Source organism: Capricornis sumatraensis, chromosome X (assembly GCF_032405125.1).
Source record: "Capricornis sumatraensis isolate serow.1 chromosome X, serow.2, whole genome shotgun sequence".
NCBI lineage: Eukaryota > Metazoa > Chordata > Mammalia > Artiodactyla > Bovidae > Capricornis > Capricornis sumatraensis.
This window is the reverse complement of record NC_091092.1, coordinates 56,511,437-56,527,108: the sequence shown is the minus strand read 5'-3', so window position 1 is coordinate 56,527,108 and position 15,672 is coordinate 56,511,437. Positions and strand designations below refer to the sequence as shown.

General features: G+C 54.8%; 3 pseudogenes; 1 reads left to right on the top strand and 2 right to left on the bottom strand.

The window, feature by feature from the left end:
- Positions 1 to 6,239: 6,239 nt before the first annotated feature.
- On the bottom strand, positions 6,240 to 7,708 carry LOC138072009 (heat shock transcription factor, X-linked member 3-like; annotated as a pseudogene).
- A 4,937-nt stretch (positions 7,709 to 12,645) lies between these two features.
- On the bottom strand, positions 12,646 to 13,423 carry LOC138070739 (melanoma-associated antigen 9-like; annotated as a pseudogene).
- Positions 13,424 to 14,047: 624 nt separating this feature from the next.
- LOC138070756 (melanoma-associated antigen 10-like) lies at positions 14,048 to 14,843 on the top strand (annotated as a pseudogene).
- Positions 14,844 to 15,672: the final 829 nt, after the last annotated feature.

Sequence of the window (15,672 nt, the reverse complement as noted above, 5' to 3'; positions counted from 1 at the left end):
CAGTCAGACTCTGGCGCCAACTACCTCCCCCCACCACTCATGGGAACAGCCTCACAAAGGACCCATCCCAAGAAGGCTGGCCCTGGAGTGGTCTGAGGAGAGGTGGCAAGATGGGGCCTTGATACGGGGTTGACATCCCATGCCCCACTGGTTATAAGATCCCATCCTGGGGGTAGTCCGTGTGCACTCAGCCCTGGGCTCAAGGCCACAGCCCAGCTGCTAGAACTTTTGCTGGTCTGGTGGGGGAGAGGAATTTCCTGGCAGGTGAGAAGATCCAGGCATATGGATCATGGGAGGAATAGAGGGAAGTGACTTCTTTCCTCTGCTGTACGCTGGGCGATGATCAGCCTAGGGTGAAGAACAGTAAATACCAAGACAGGGTCGGCGGTGGGGGATGCCAGGGTCTTCCAAGTAGCTGACAAAGCTTCAGGCAGTGGACAAACGTCAGCCCAGGATTCAACAGGAGTGGCTGAACCTCAAAGACACTGAACGTTCCACCAAGGCAGGCCTGACCCACTGGTATTAGAGGTCTTCTTGGGAAAACCTGCATCCCTGACACAAGGGCCAGGGAGACTGGGAGGCAGGCCCCTGAAAACCAAGATTCCCCAGAGGTCTCTGAACTTCTGAGCCTGCGGCAACAGCCCGCCTCCCCCACCAAACCCCATAAAGAGCTGGTGCACCCCCACCCCCGAGGGAGCAAACAGGACTGGCTTCCTTCATCACAGGTGCCCTCCATCCCAAGAAGCAGGGGAGCTGGCCGCCCCTGATCTGCTGCTGCTGCTGCTGCTGCTAAGTCGCTTCAGTCGTGTCCGACTCTGTGCGACCTCAGAGACGGCAGCCCACCAGGCTCCCCCATCCCTGGGCTTCTCCAAGCAAGAACACTGGAGTGGGTTGCCATTTCAGAACCCAAATCACTACCAGCACGACACTCCAGGAACCACGGGAAGAGGTGGTCACCTACTGCCCTGCCGCCAAGGAGAGCAAAGTCATTGTGTAACACAGGCCGGGCTCGCCGGGGCTGGTGATGGAGGAGATGGATGACACCCCCTTCCCTCCGTCTCCACTGCCCAGGGACTGCAGCAGAGCTCGTGGTGTTGCACTGAGAGGCCAGGAGCCAGGGGCCAAGACGAGGGCTGCCGCCACCCAGGAGGCTGGACCTACAGAGCAGGACAGGTGGTCAATACAACGTGGCCTCCTGGGGGCTCAATGGATGGGCAACCAACCAAGGTACAGTCCAAAATGACACTGAAGCCAAGGGCAACTGCCCCAGTAAAAAGGTCGTGGTCCCTCATCCAGGTTTGGCCCCAAAGCCAGTTCTCAGATCTGGAACCAAGGAACGGGGATGGGCTGGTCCCCGGGGGAAAGATCACAGCAAACAGACACCAGAATGACCCCAGCCCCTCCCAAAGGGACCTTGGGCTCTGTGATGGTGAACCCACGCAGGGAGGTGGGACCACCAGAGGGATGCAAGTTGCCACACCTAGGGTCAACTTGACAGCTACGTGAGAGACCCAGTTTACTCTGACTCTGCAGCCACTTCAGGAGGACCCCATGGGCTGGGGTTTCTGGGCACAGGGGGTCAAGGGGCAAGAGACATGGTGCCAGTCCTGAGGATCCGTCAGTCGGTCTTGAGCTGGGAGAGCCTAGAATGCACAAGAGTCCACTCGCTGAAGTCCTTCACCACGGGTATGGGATGGCAGTGCGCACTCCAGACTGTCCTCCCTTCTCCTCAGTCTCACAAACTAAATATCTGGACTCGTTCAGTGGGCCTCAGCAGGGTGTCTGGACGCCTCCTCCAGCGGTGGGCTGCTGCCATACGCTCCAGCCTGGGTCTCACCGCGCATGCTCAGTTGCTTGTCTGCAGTTCCCCTCCTGGTGGGGCCCAACCACGAGTCCATGGAGGGCAGCCCCACTGACTGTGGCGGCCCCTGGATCTTTCCAGAGTGGCAGTGTGAAAGGAGGAGTCATTTTCTCTTGTTCCTTGCAGAGTCTCCTGGGCTGTAAATCTCCATCACTCCTAGGGGATGGGTTTCTATGCTGTGGGCTGAGGCATCGTGGGGTCCCTGTCCCAGCCATGTGAGGACAGGCCAGCTGCTGTGATGAGCAGAACCAACCCTGAGGGAACCTGAATGTGTGTTTCTCATCAGTTGGGCCCTCCTGGGTCCCCGTGGTCTGAGGCCCCTGCCAAGGAGAAAACCGTGGTGGCTTGGTGTCCAACACTGCTGTCTTGTCACAGGTGGTTTTCTCCCTGTTGCTCTGGTCCTCGTGCAGGTGAAGACGCCCAGACAGTCAGGAGGAAGAGGGCTTTCTCCTCTGGCCATCAAGCAGGCACCCTCTGCTTCGAGAGGTAGGAGCTCTTGAAGCCCCTTCTTGCTCAGTGATTCCATCCACACAGGTGAGATTTGGAGGCATCCAGGAGGAAGAGGTTGGGTTGCCTGAGACACTGACTGGTGGAAACTGGGCAAGCCAGGGATCCAGTCACATACCCCAGTAGAGGACATAGCAATGGCCATGCCCCAGGGGCCAGCCAGGCTGTATGGTAATTAACACAGACCCAGTGAAGAGAGTGACCCTTTGTCACCCAGCAGGTGGGCAAAGGTTCAGCGGGATGATGATGCTCGGGGCCAGCCAGTGCGTGAGGACATGGCATGCTTAACTGTGGTTGGGGGAGTGGACACAGGGGAGCCTTTGCAGAAGGCCATTTCCTGGCATGTGTCAGCACCTCGAGTGTGTGCCCTGTGCCCCAGGCCTCCTCCTGCATGGTTCTTCAGTCAGTGAGTGTGTGGTCACGTCAAGTGGTTGTATTGGCACAATGAGTTTTCCCTTCAAGTCAGTAACTTGTGGGACCCCCGACACTGGGAGGTGAAAACAGACACTTGAAGATGTGCAGACATGGAGAAGTGTGCCTGAGATGCTGGGAGTGGAGAAATCATCCCCACACCCCCTCCTTTGCCCCTGCGGAGAGATGTACATACAGGGCTGACCCTCTGTCTTCATTTGCCGGCAGTCACATCAGGATTGCATTGGGTGGCTCACATTACCAACTGTGTTGGTTCAGAAGGCCGGCAGCCGAGGTCAAGGTGTCAGCTGATGTTGGCGCTCATGAGGGCTGTGGAGAGAGTCTGTCCCATCTCTTCCCCCTCACTTCTGGGGCATTGCTAGCCATGGTGGTCGTGTCTGGGCTGGGAGATCTCTGCCTTCCTCTTCACCCCAGTTTTTCTGTGTGCCTGTCTGTCTCTAAGTGTGTCCTTTGTATGGGAACGGCTGTCCTGTTAGAGGAGGATCCATCCTAATCAGCTCACCTGACTTCCATCAGCTCTGTGAAGACCTTTCATTTGTCTGTTTAAGGTCACACCGAGGTACTTGGGATTGAGACCCCAGCACCTGGATTTGAGGGAACGCGATGTGACTCCTCACACCCTACAAAGGCTCTGAGGTAGGAACACACTGGAATGTTCCAAGGATGGAAGGATGGCCTTAATGGCTACTGGGGGTGAATCCAGGTGCAAGGAGAGCAGGCTGCCGGGGCAGGAGCCATATCACGTGGGGTCTCATGGGCCTGTGAGAACTGTGGCTCTTCTGTGCTTGGGGAAGGAAAGGCCCAGGAGGCCCTAGAATGGGTTCATCTGGGACCTTGTCCCCATCCTCACATCAATGTCGAAATGGAGGCTCCCTTGCAGGTGCTAAGACCCTGCTGAGGTTCAGGCCCGCTGCTCTGCTCTTCTGCAGTCACCCCACTCCAGTGAACAGGGAGCCCCCTCCAGGTACAAGGAAAGAAGTGAGAATGGAGGTGTGTGGTCAGCTCCCCTGCTTCATGGTTTATCTCTCTCTGTTAGCACCTCCTCAGTTGCGGAACAGGGTGACAGTAACCTAGCGGGTTATTTGAGGTTTGAATTCTGTGATCCCTGTGTGGTGCCATCCCAGGCCCTGGCGAGGACACAGAGAATGCCCGTCCCAGTAGTTCCTGCTCTCCTTTGTTCTTTCTCTAGATTCTGGGCAGGGGCTGGGGCATCTGCTGACAGTGGAGGCCATGGTGCAGGAAGGGCTGGGAGGAAGGTGGCTCCCAAAGGCATGGGGAAGACTCCTGCCAGGGCCATGTGAGGTCCAGGGTGGCCCCAGGGCCGAGGCCAGACAGGTTAGCATGGGTCTGCCCTCAGCAGCCCTTGGCTCAGATGTGGGATCTGCAGACCATGGGCAGAGATGGGACCCAGGAGCTGAAGAGTCTTTGTCAGCTGTGGCTCGGGACAGCCAGGGTCCCTGGGCTGGGAGATGGCAGCTGAGGTGCCTGACCACCACTCTGGGCCTCAGTCCCAGTTGTGCTCTGAGGCAAAGGTGGGTCCAGGTCTGCACGTGGCACTTGTCTGTGTGTGTGTGTGCATGTGTCTATGTGTGTGTGTGTGTGTGTCTATGTGTGTGTGCCCAGTAGAGACCATGAGAGGCTGCACAGCACCTAGCCTGGGTTGCACACCCCCGCTGCCTGCAGCCAGGCCTGAGCAAGTCCCCTGAGTCCTCAGGGGTGAGCAACACCTCTCTGCTGGTGAGTCACTTGGGGACATGATGTCCACAGGCTCCCCACCGGAGCCCTCCTACTCTGTCCCTGCGGCCTGCAGTGGGGAGACTGAGAGCTGCCCATGGCCTGGTGGGTTCGTGGAGCACCAGGCCTCTCCCTTTCATTTCAGTCCCTCCCTCGATTGGCCTCGCCCCGAATTCCCTTTGCTGAGCTGAGCCCATCTGAAAGGCTCAAACAGAGGACCCAGTTCACCTCGGGTCTGCTCTGTGATACAGTCTTAGTTTCTAGCAGGAATGACTGTGAATCACCTTGCACTCCTTCTGTGTCCTGTCTGCACACAGATCTTGTGAACGTTGGGGACACTTTACTGTGCCCAGGAAACCTAGGACCCAATGAAGTGGAGGAGCTGGAGAATCAAGCCCTGCTACCCAACCTGCAACAGAAGTACTTGACTGCGCTCGCCAACCCCCGCTGGCTGCTGCAGCCTGTTCCGGGGAGGGCCGGGAAAGACATCTTCCAGGTGGACATCTTCAAGCACCTGATCCCCTTTGGGCAGGAGGCCTGCCAGACTGAGCACTCGAGAATAAGGTGACAGAGAGACCAGCTCATGGTGACACCGCCCAGTCGCCACCACGCCCTAGGCATGCCCATCTGGTTCGGTCTGAATCAGTCCTGCCCTGGGGTGGGCTGGCCACTTGGTGCGAGGCCAGGGGCAGGGACTCCCCTCATGCAGTGCTGCTCTGGACTCAGCGAGAGTCTCTAGGACTTTGACCTTTATGAATATATGGCATTGCCACTCGTTTTGGCCCTGCTGAGTCTGGGTGCTTGAGAGAAATGTGTTGTTAGGAAACTGGTTAGTGTTTTTCCCTCTGTGTTCCGGTCCAAACTGCTTGTTTTGGAACAGTGTCCAGAGGGTGATGGGGGAGCCCGGGAGCTGGGCTGAGCATCGGCAGGCAGAGAGGCCCACAGGCCCAGAAACAGGCAGCAGTCTGTTCTTGCAGGTGACCCTTGTCCTGCTGTAAAGCGTCCCTTGGCTCACAAAGCATGTGTGTTGGACACAGTGCCTGGCAGCCTCACATCCAAAGACAGGCTCCTAGATACACCTCTAAGGGCAGAGCGACAAGGGCTGGTGTTCACCTTGTGGAAACTTTGTACTTGCCTTTGGGTTTGAGGTCATGTGTTTTCAAGGCCCTTGGCCTTGGCATGACCCTGTTTTCTGGTGAACCTCTTGGGGAGGCCCCTGGATCAGGAGCTGGAGACACTTAGCTGCTAATCAGAAACTTGTGGCATCATTGGGGGACCCATAAGGAGCCCTTTTTGCTTTAGGGTGAATGACTCATGGGAGATGACACCCTCAAGATCAGGAGCCCAGCTGGGCTGTCTGTTGAGTGGCAGGCAAAGCCCACGGACCAGCCCATCCTGGGCTCACCTTAATGCTTGGCTTATGAGCCAGATCCTTGGCTGAGTGTGTGAAATGCTGCTGCTTCAGATGAAAAGGGACCACAGGGACCGGACCGAAGCCTGCCTGGGACGTGGGCTTCCAGCCTCATCTGGCTCACCCAGTGCCATGTGTGAATAGCATGGATAGATAGATAGAGAGAACACAGACTTGCAGCTCTTGTTCGATTCTTTATTTAGTCCAGTGGAGTTTTGCTGTACTTTATTAGAGCCAGAAATCAATTTTTGATTACAAGATAGTGCTCCTGATTCTCTCTAGGAGTCTGGGAGCTCAGGGATTGGGCTTGTCCTTGACCTGCTCACAGAGGACACACATAATCTGAGGACGCTCCCTGCTCCTCCTCTGCCTCAGGGGCCTTGTTTGGGGCCATGACGGAAAGGGCTGCTATCAGGATGGAGTAACAGGGGTTGTACAAAGCCATCACTGATTTGTAATCTGGGTACTCTGGGGGGCCTCAGGCAGTTCCCCTGGGCTGTTCTTTCCAGCAGTAGCTGGGTGTACAGACATGGCACTGCTGGATGTACCCTCCCCACTGGGGCTTCCCTGCTCACTGGGGAGATGGTTTCCCCCTGCCCACTTGGCTACACTGCCCATAGACCAAAGGCGAGAGAGCACAGATGAGTGCCGGCTGGGGTTCTGTGAGCAGTTGGGGTTCTCTTCTGGACTTTCTTGCCCACCTCTTGGGTGCACTGGTTATGTTGGGAGTCAAGGAGAGTGTCTGGTTGCCATCGCTCAGTTCTTTCTCTTTGGGGTAGCTATTGAACAGGTGGTGGGCTGAGCAGTTGTTCTGGGGTCATCTTTCCTCTGGATGTTCTGCAGGACGAGAGGCTTGTCTCTCTGAACATTGGAGTTACAACATATCTGAAAGGAAATGAATCATTTTTGCCATGGTCGGGGAGAGGAGCCCTTCCTCCCCGCTCTCCTCCCCACCACTGTCCTGGCCTTGCCTAAGTATGGAGATAAAGTCTCTTCATTCCTGACATGTTATGAGGCTTTAGCATGTCGCTCCTCACTTGAGGTGTTACTGGACCTCCCTGACATCAAGTGGCCCCTCAGGGTCTTGAGGCACCCCTGCAGGTCCCAGAGTCACCCCTGCAGGTCCCGTCTAAGGGGGTTCATGGAACACAACAGGCCCTGCTTTCTCCTCTTTCATTAGCCACCCTCTCACAAGAAAAATGTTTTCCTGGCAAATGAAACCTGTCCAGCACTTGGCTCGCCTAGACTAGTCTCCCTGGAATGGCTTTCTACGTTACCATCATCCTCTTCTTCCCTGCAGAGCAACCCGGAGGGCAGATTTTACTGAACCCATAGAGGTTCAGTTCACGGATGAAACTCTTCACACTGTTTGTCTCAAAGATCCTGTCTGTGCCTCTGTGCTAGAGGACCTCCGTCTGGAAGAGATCTGCCTCGATGACCACCATGTCTCCTTTGTTGTTCCAGTGCCCAGAGGTGAAGGCCGCATCCTCCACGATCCTCTAGAGCTTCCTGGGGAAGGAAAGCCCTAGGACAGCATTGTTCTCTTCCTCATTGGCCATTTCTGGGTTCGGGCCCTGTGGCGGCAGATTGTCATGGAGGCCTGGATCGGGGCTCACGGGTTGGTCACCCTGCTTCTCCAGAGCCTCCCTTGAATCCACGTTTGGATCTGGGGAGGAATCACAGGGATCCCCTGCTATGGGCTCCTCATCAGTTGATAGGGCCAGCAGGGCTGCACGTGCCTCATGGGCACTCTGACTAACCATGGAGCTGGTCTAGTTCAGGAGCATTCTCTACCCAAGCAGTGAATGCTCAGGGCAGAAGGGCCTCAGACCACAGTCAGGGTGCCCCATAAATAATCTCTGGAGATTCTAGAATCTGTGTCTCAGGCCAGGCAGCCAATTAAGTGGTCAGCTCCCTTAATTGTTTCATGATGTCACAGAGGTGATGTGGAGAGGCAGTCCTGGCCTGGTGTTGGGGAGGAGGGGATGGAGACAGAGCTGGGATCCCCAGCTTGTCTCTTGTCTGAAAGTACAGAAAAGTACATTTCAGGTTGCCTGCAAAGGCTCCCATCTGTAGCCAGGCCCCTTGTTTCAGGGAGCCAGGCCCTGGATGGGTTGACAAACGTGCCCCTGGCTCCACTCCATCCCTACCGACGGGCAGGCTTTTGCTGAAGGGCCAGGCCCTGGTGAGTCCTCGCTCAGCTACCACTGAGAGACCCAAGGGGTCTGATGGGCCCCTGGCAAGTGTCCCTCTCGGAAGATGGGGTCTGTAACGGGCTGTTTTGGCCTAGCCTGAGTTGGTGGTCCCACCTCTCCATCCCTGACCCCAGCCTTGCCCCTCTTCTGGCTTGGTCTCTTCTGGCTGGTGCTGCTGGTTGCTAGGTCCCGCTGAGATGGCCCCAAAGTCAGAGTCCTGCTGTCCTGCTCCCCCGCCGCCCAGGTCGAGCTCTCCCCAGAGTAGGGCTATGCTCGAGCACAGTGGGAGCGACCTCACATCCCACTTGACTGTTCCCCAAACACCTGAGATATAGACTACTCATGACGCCGTGTGGGAGGGCACAGCCAGGCGCTCTGCTGAGCTTGCAGCCTCGCCAAAGTCTGCCCACACCAGACATCATCCTGCTGCAGATCACAGGCTGCTGTCTTCAGTTTCTACTTCTTCCCATAAAGACCACTCTCGTGGCCCTAGAGTGCTCACTTGGGAACACCTGTGTGTGTGTGCTTTTCTTGTCCCCCTCCGAGTCTTGGATTCAGCCTCCCTGAGGCTTCCTCAAAATTCCTGTTTCCTTTTGTCGATGGGTTGAATGGGCTTCTGCTACCCCTGTTCCTGGCCTGCCATGTCCAACTTGGGTCTCAGTGGGCACCTGCCCTTTGAAGGACTTGATTGGGGGCTCAAGGTACAGCTTGTTCTGTTGAAAACAAACATTTCACTGGTATTCTATGAGGCCAGCTCTGGTCTTCTTTGCCCCTGTCCCTGTCCCCACCACCACTGTGGACCTGATCTCCCTTACCCAGATGGCAGGAACATAGAACGATTTTGTTGGCTCACAGATTAGGTGCTTTTCAAGGGGCTTCCTTTACACACACTCACTCCCAGGGATATGTCTAACTTGTTGAGGTGCTGCTGCTGCTGCTGCTGCTGCTGCTAAGTCACTTCAGTCATGTCCGACTCTGTGCGACCCCATAGACGGCAGCCCACCAGGCTCCCCCGTCCCTGGGATTCTCCAGGCAAGAACATTGGAGTGGGTTGCCATTTTCTTCTCCAATGCACGAAAGTGAAAAGTCAAAGTGAAGTTGCTCAGTCGTGTCGGACTCTTTAGCGACCCCATGGACTGCAGCCCACCAGGCTCCTCTGTCCATGGGATTTTCCAGGCAAGAGTACCGGAGTGGGGTGCCATTGCCTTCTCCAACTTGTTGAGCTAGATGTGACCAAAGGAAGTCCCTGTCTGCCTGTATTTGAAAATGGATGAGAGTCCGTGTGTGGGACTGGATGAAACCCCAGTGAAAGTCACCTGTCTTCACCACACATGGGCAATAGGGCAGTGGGTTTGGAGATACGTGTTCTCTGACCTTGGGGCCACTGTTCTTCAACATCACCATGTAAGGGACAGACTGGCACCTTGGAAAGGCCTGTGTGTGAGGACCCTAGAGCTCTGTACCCCTAGGGAGAGTGTCCCCCTAATTCTGCCACTCAGCAGGGTCATTTGCCCTGTGTGAGGGGCATAGCCTAGTGTCTGAAAAGGGAGAGCTAAGAGGGTGTGGAAGAGGCTCTCCCAGAGGCCTTTCAGTCTGAGGCCTGGTGGCTAGAATGGAGCTTGCAGGCCTTGACCTGTGCTTGCTCCCTTGCCTTTGCGCTCCTAAAGAGGTTGACAAGGCATTCCTTCAGGTCAGTTCATCTGACTGGGACATGAACCTGGAGGCTATGATCATTGGTGGGGGCCCCTGGTGGCTCCTCCAAAGGGGACCAAAGACTGTGATACCTGTGGCAGCCTGGCTAGGTGGCCTTTCCTGCTCCCATGCTCACCCCACTCGGGGTCCCTCCTTGCCCCCTGGGTCCTGAGAGAGCTGCCTTTTCTGGTCCCCCTCCTCCAGGCACCAACCGGGACCTGGCACTGGGTTTGCGTGGCACCAAGGAGTCTTTGTCAGCTCTGGCTCAGGACACTTGCATTGTGCACACACAAGCTCTCACGACGTTCAATACCTGCCTTTCTCAACCTCACTCTCCTGCCCCTGCACTTGGCATCCCCACCCCAGTGTTCCCAGCCCAGAGGCCCTCCAGCTGCCCCCACACTCAATGCAGCTGGGGAGACCTGGAGCCTTGGGGGTCTGCCCGTGTTACCTTCCCTCCCATATTGGAGGAGGCTCCTGTAGGGGTCTTATCCCAGTGGGCACTGGGACCATACAGTCAGGCCCTCCTCCCTCCTGCTCAGCAAGGAGCTGGTCAACCTGGCAGGTTCAGTTGGGCAGGAGGCCCCATGGCAGCAGCAAGGATAGGGCGCCGCCCTCATGCGTGAGGCGCTGGGACTGGACAGAGATGCCGGCCCCCGGCAGAGTCAGTTCTCAGCAAACCCCAGAGCAGCCCCACAGTGCTTCTGGTTCTCCTTGTCCCCTTCCTTCCCTGGGCCAGGTTTGTCACCTCAGAGGCATCGTATAGCACTAAGAAGAGGAAGGCAAGAGAAGTTGGAAGGTTGGGCCGTGGCCTGGGGTGGGTGGGAAGGGTGGCGGCTTCAGAAGAATAGAGACCAGGGCTCTGAGCCCACCCCAACCCTCACTAACACATGGTCCTGCAAAGATACCCAAGGGCTGTGGCCTCAGTTCTTCATCTGGGAGGCAAGCGGGTGTGAGGAGCCCCATGTGTTGGGCTGCAGGATGCACCTGAGGGACAGGACAGAGCTAGCAGGGCCTGGCAGCTGTTTGCACTGTGATGGCAGAGCAGGAATCTCTCACATTGTTGCCCCCAGACACTTTTCCACTCTCCACTGTGGGATGAGGTTGGCTGCTTTGTGGTCCAGACATGGCAGAGAATATGACCCTCAATAGGATGTGGAAAAGTGAATCAACCAAACAGGATGTTTCATAAATAAAACTAAGAAACTTTTATACTTAGACCATAGTGGACCACAGTGTTTGTTGCTCAGTTGTGTCCGACTCTTTGCAACCCCATGGACTGTAGCCTGCCAGTCTCCTCTGTCCATGGAATTCTCCAGGCAGGAATACTAGAGTGGGTTGCCATGCCCTTCTCCAGGCAATTTTCCTGACCCAGGAATCGAACCCAGGTCTCCCACAATGTAAGAAGATTCTTCATCATTTGAGCTACCTGGTAATCCCCATTTCCAGTTAGAGGACCTGTTAAATTTGGGTGTGGAGGACTGTTCCAGCAGGACCCAAGCTGCTCTAGGAAATAGAACTAAGAATCACTCTTTGCCTCTGCCTCAGCTGGTCTTCCATCCAAACCATTATTTTTCTTCATGGCAACCTCAACAAAGATCGAGTCCTTGATTACGGTCCTTGATTACGATGTCCACTTATAATCAAGATAATTTAAAGCTAATTAACACCTTGGGTTCCAGATCCCATGGACCAGGAAAAAGAGGGTACTTCCATGGATTTCTTGGGTACCACTTCAAGGGAGTGCAAAGGAGTTCTGCAGGATTCCTATCAGATATGGGGTATGAAAATACCTCCTTTGCCTCTATGATCAACAGCAATGTGACAAGAGCCGGGACCCCTTCCTTCCTGTCCCAGAAAGAGATCTCTCTGGGCTTTATCTATGATGAAAAAGGATACCTCACAGCAATGATCCATTTCAGAATTTCCCGTCACCCCAAAGACACACTGTCTGCAAGTCTGAGGGCTGCCACCACCCAGCCTCATCACAATCACATCCCACAGAAGGAACCCAGCTTCTCAAAGCCCCAAACTGCCCTGGCTCAGCCACTGACACTCCAGTGCTCCTCCTGAAGCCCCACCACCCTGCCCTGTGTTGCCTTGTTCAGTGTGACTAGGGGACATCTTTCCACCTTCTTCGTGTGACTGTGGCTGCTAGACCATTGCTCAAGGTGTGGGGTGTCCTGCTTCTCTAGTGTCCCCACTGCTAACATGGCCTTTCACAGAGCAGAGGCTCTGTAAAGGTCTTCAGAACACATAAGCCAGTGAGCAGGAGGCTCAATTAATTATCTGCTACTTCCTTAAATAACCCAAACAAACCCAAATAAACAGAGACAATTTAGTTTTTGAAAATGACACACAAGAAGGACAGAAGCACGAATTCACTATGATTACTTTTATCATCTAATTCTTCTCCATCTATTACTGCTAAGTAAGCTCATGTTTCCAAAACAGTTCTAATTCCAATTCCATTGCATCCTGTTCAGGACCACAAAACACAATGGAAGAGTTTCCAATCTCTTTTACAAAACAGCAAAACTCTTGTTCTTGAACTGGGTAAGTACAAACACACTGTGATCAACATCATTCACAAAGCTAAGACATTGAAGTTTATTTAGCCTTCTGTGCAAACAATGAAAGCTTTAAAATTTTCTAAGGAAAACAGAGATGAATCTCCATGTCATTGTAGAGAAGAGGAACCCAAAATTGCTATACACCAGTTTTCCCAACTGGCCCGGGTCCTCATTTCTGAAAAGGCTGAACACTCCCTCTTCAATCACAGAGCAAAGGATCAGACTAGCTGCTGCTCTGGTTCAGGCTGCTGAATCCTCCTCCCTTGCAGCCTCTGCAGACAATGGAGGGAAGGCCCTCAAAACCCTTTGTTTGAGCAGAAATGCCATGACTTGCCACTTGCTGGTCTCTGTATAGTCCTGGGAACCCCACAGGAACTCGTAGTGGGCAGGGTGGCTGTCAAGCACCTGCCAGTACTCCAAATACCCCTCCTGCACCCACACTTGGGTCAGCAGCTCCTTGGGCTCCCCAAAGACCCAGTGCTCACTCCCAACACACAGCCCTATCCTGCTGAGTGCTCCCCAGAACGCTTCCTCAGGGGCCCCGTCTCCATTCTGCATGATCAGGGTGAGGAGGCTGGCCTTGGGCAGGCCCTGCCCACCACTCGGCATTGCATCACAGCTGAGGCCCAGGGTGGGGACCATGATGTAGATGTGCTCCCTGGGGTTTACCTCCCTCACCTCCACACCACAGACCAGCTGCAGGCTCTCCGAGGCTTGGCTGAAGACCTCCGAGAAGTGCTCCTGGTTACCCCTGAGGACCTTCTTCAGCATTTCCGCCTGGGAGGTCAGCTCCTTGGCTTGATACTTGAGGAACAGGAACTTCACCAGGTTCCTGCCACCATCTCATTAAGAGCTTCCTGGGGCAAGGCTTCCACAAGGGCAGAGCAGGAGACTGAGGGGACAAGGCTGAGGGGGATGCAGCCTCTCTTGCCTCAGCCCTGAAGAGCTGCACCCCTACTGGGCCCTGGGCCTCTCCTGGGTCCTGAAGGTCTTCCTCGGGCTTGCTCAGTTCACTCATCTCAACCACGAGCATGATGCCTGGGATCAAACCACAGACAGAAGTGAGGTTGGGGGACAGATGGGAACCACGGGCCTGGCTGAGGGAGAGAGGGACTGTGAACGGCCTTGACTGAGAACTGCACCCTGTGCGGTCTGACACAGGCCCCTTACAGGTCTCCTCTTGAGGGGTGCTCTCATACCTCACAGGGGTGTGCCTCCAGGGTGGTCAGTCCCCTGGCTACCTGAAGGAGGAAGTGAGGTGGCTCTCCAGGGTGTAGTAAGCACAGCCTGAGATTTCTGGGGCTGACTTAGCAGGGGGATTAGGCCCTCGTGGTGCCCCCTCCGTTCTGGGATGGGGAGCCCCTGGTGCACACTTAGGGCACACTCCTCACCCTGACTCCTAGTACTGCCTGGACCTCCTCTGCTCTCTGACCTTAGGCCATGGGCCTCAGAGCTCTGCCTTCGCCTCCTGGTTCCTGGAGCTCCCGTGAGAGAAATGGAGGGGGCACCTTGGGGGTATCTCATGCATTTCTCAGCCAAGGCTGCTCATACACCCTCTCGCCCTGAGGTGAGTGGTCTCCATCTGTACCCCTGCCTCACTTCTGTGTCTTGTTCAACCCTAGGAATCATGCTCGTGGTCAAGATGAGTGAGCTAAGCAAGCCCAAGGAAGACCTTCAGAACCCAGGCAAGGCTCAGGGCTGGGTGGAGGCGCAGCTCTTGGGGGCTGAGCGGGGGGAGGCCCCACCTGACTTGGCCTCCTACCCCCTAGCATCCTCCTCCTCCCCTGGGGAGGCCTTGCCCCAGGAAGCTCTGAATGAGATGATGGCTAACTTGATGAAGTTCCTGCTCCTCAAGTATTGAGCCAAGAAGCTGACCTCCCAGGCAGAAAAGCTGAATAAAGTCATCAGGGATAACCAGGAGCACTTCCTAGTGGTCTTCAGCCAAGTCTCAGAGCGCCTGCAGTTGGTCTGTGGTGTGGAGGTGAGAGAGGTAAACTCCAGGGAGTATATCTACTTCATGGTCTCTACCCTGGGCCTCACCTGCAATACAATGCTGAGCGGTGGGCAGGGCCTGCCCAAGGCCAGCCTCCTGGTGCTGGTCCTCAGCCTGAACATGTGGAATGGAGACGGGGGCCCCTGAGGAAGCATTCTGGGGAGCACTCAGCAGGATAGGGCTGTGTTTTAGGAGTGAGCATTGCGTCTTTGGGGAGCCCAGGGAGCTGCTGACCCAAGTGTGGGTGCAGGAGGGGTACCTGGAGTACCGACAGGTGCCTGACAGCCACCCTGCCCACAATGAGTTCCTGTGGAGTCCCTGGGCCTATGTGGAGACCAGCAAGTGGCAAGTCATGGCGTTTCTGCTCAGGGTCAAACAGAGGGCTTTTAGGCCCTTCCCATTCCCTTCTGCAGAGGCTGCAAGGGAGGAGGACTCGGCAGCCTGAGCCAGAGCAGCAGCCAGGCTGATCCTTCTCTCTGTTATTGAAGAGGGATCAGTCAGCTTCTCAGAAATGAGGACCCAGGCCAGTTGGGGGAACTTGTGTGTAGCAATTTGGGGTTGCTGTTGTCTACAATGACATGGAGATCCATCTCTGTTTTCTTTAGAAAATTTTCAAACTTTGATTTCATAGAAGGGTAATACACTTCAGTGTCTTAGCTTTGTGAATGATGTTGATCCCAGTGTGTTTATGGTTACCCAGTTCATGAACAAGAGTTTTGCTGTTTTTTAAAAGAGATTGGGAACACTTTCATTGTTTTGTGGTCCTGAACAAAATACAGTGGAATAGGAATTAAAATTGTTTTGAAAATGTGAACTTATTTAGAAATAATATTGAATGAGAAGAATTATATAATAAAAGTAATTATAGTGAATTCATGCTTATGTCCTTCTTGTCATTCACAGTAACTAAATTATCTCTGTTTATTGAATTTTACTGGGCTATTAAAGAAAGTATCAGACAATCTGAGCCCCCTGCTCACTAGCTCATTTATTCTGAAGACTTTTACGGAGCCTCTGCTCCATGAAAGGCTGTTAGCAGTGGGGACAGTAGGAGAAGCAGGACACCCCCACATTTACAGCGATGGTCTAGAAGCTGCAGTCACATGAGGTTTGCCTTGGGGGTGAGGGGAATCTCTGAAATGGATCATTGTTGTGAGGTGTCCTTTTGCTTCTTGGATAAACCCCAGGGAGATCTCTTTCTGGGGCAGGAAGGAAGGGGTCCTGGCTCTTGTCCCATAGCTGTTGACCACAGGGATGAAATAGGTGTTTTCCAC